Genomic DNA, 2,360 nt, shown 5'->3' with positions numbered 1-2,360 from the left:
TGAATGAAGCTTTATCCCTGAAACTTTTAAGTTATACTATCTTGAATTTCTATAGCACTTTAAAAATTTTCACAGAACCCTTTTAATCCTGACAATAAATTTCAATTGAATAAATAAACTAATGAGATTATGTGATTATTATTATTTTTGGAGACAAAGTATTGCTCTGTTTACTAAACAGTAGTAGAACCTTTTAAAATATTTATTTATTTATTTATTTGAGATGGAGTCTTGCTCTGTCACCAAGCAGGAGTGCAGTGGCCCAATCTCACTAATGAGATTATGTGATTATTAATATTATCTTATATTAATACTAAAATATTAATATATTATAATTATATATTATATAATATAAAAATATATTATATATAATATATTAATATATTATATTATAATTATATTATATTAATATATTATAATTAAATTATAATATATTAATATATTTTATATATTTATATATTATATTTTATATATTAATATAATTATAATATATTATAATATTATAATATAATAATGTTATATTAATATAACACTATACTATAATATAATATAATATTACATTATAATATACTATATAGTATAATATAATAACAATAATAATAATAATAATAATAATGCCAGCTGGGCATGGTGACATGGGCCTGTATTCCAAGCTACTCAGGAGGCTGAGGCAGGAGAATTGCTTGAAGGCAAAGGTTGCAGTGAGCCAAGATTGTGCCAGTGCACTCCACCATGCTGAACCTGTATCTAAATTTTTAAATACAAAATCTACTGTAAAATGCAGGTATTGACCCAATAACTGGTGAGATTAGTGCATTTGGCCGGGCACGGTGGCTTACACCTGTAGTCTCAGCACTTTGGGAGGCTGAGGCAGGTGGATCACAAGGTTAGGAGTTCCAGATCAACCTGGCCAACATGGTGAAGCCCCATTTCTACTAAAAATACAAAAATTAGCCGTTCGTGGTGGTGGGCACCTGTAATCCCAGCTGCTCAGGAGGTTGAGGCAGGAGAATTACTTAAACCCAGGAGGCAGAGGTTGCAGGGAATAGAGACCACACCACTGCACTCCAGCCTGGGCAACAGACTGAGACTCTGTCTCAAAAAAAAAAAAAAAAATAGTGCTTTTGTAAAATAAGGGTTGCTTCATTCTACAGAAAAACTTTCAGAAATTCCAGGACTGCTCCATTTGTTTTATTTGTATAATCTTCAAGGGCAGAGTCAGGGCAACTCTGAGAACCCCAAGGTGATCAGTCAGGTGATGGCAATACTTTGCCTGTAAATCCCCTAAAACAAGGCAGAAAGTTTCTATTTAGGCTGTACACAAGAGGAAATATTTAAAGTTTCCATGGCTCTTTTTCCTCACAAACCAATGTGTTAGTTTAGATTTTAGGTTTAAAGAGTCCTCTGGAGCTGCTGGACTCAGTGGCACACACCTGTAATCCCAGCACTTTGGGAGGCTGAGCCAGGTGGATCCCTTGAGGTCAGGAGTTCAAGACTAGCCTGGCCTACAGGGTGAAACTCCATCTGTACTAAAAATACAAAAATTAGCTGGGTATGGTGGTGGGCACCAATAGTACCAGCTACTGGGGAGGCTGAGGCAGGAGAATCACTTGAATCCAGGACGCGGAGGTTGTAGTGAGCCAAGATCAGGCCAATGCACTCCAGCCTGGGCAACAAGAGTGAAACTCTGTCTCAAAAAAAAAAAAAAAAAGAGTCCTATGGAGCCTCCTTCAAAGTTTAGTCAATTACAATTTGCCCATTGTACCCATTTTGCCATATATGAAAATTGGTCCTATATGTACCTTGAATAATTTTCTAGTTGAATGACATTGCTCTCTTATCTTCTAGAGCACTTTTTCAATAGTGTATTTCATCTGCATTTTCAGATGTCAAATGATAACTTCTCATTCCATTCTGTAACCAAAAGTTAGTAAAGCTTATTTATTTATTATTATTATTATTATTATTTTTGTAGAGACCGGGTTTCACCATGTCAGTCAGGATGGTCTCAATCTCTTGACCTCATGATCCGCCCACCTCGGCCTTCCACTTGCTGGGATTACAGGCGAGAGCCACCACACCCGACCTAACTTTATAAAGCTTATAAATAAACTTTATGGAGGTGTGCGGTGGCTCACGCCTGCAATCCCAGTACTTTGGGAATCCAAGGTGGGTGAATCACCTGAGGTCAGGAGTTTGAGACCAGCTTGCCCAACATGGAGAAACCCTATCACTATTAAAAATACAAAAAATTGGCTGGGCGCAGTGGCTCAAGCCTGTAATCCCAGCACTTTGGGAGGCCGAGGCGGGTGGATCACGAGGTCAAGAGATCGAGACCATCCTGGTCAACATGGTGAAAC

This window comes from Cebus imitator, unplaced genomic scaffold (genome assembly GCF_001604975.1).
Source record: "Cebus imitator isolate Cc_AM_T3 unplaced genomic scaffold, Cebus_imitator-1.0 Scaffold228, whole genome shotgun sequence".
Lineage (NCBI taxonomy): Eukaryota > Metazoa > Chordata > Mammalia > Primates > Cebidae > Cebus > Cebus imitator.
Note: the sequence above shows the minus strand (reverse complement) of the source record.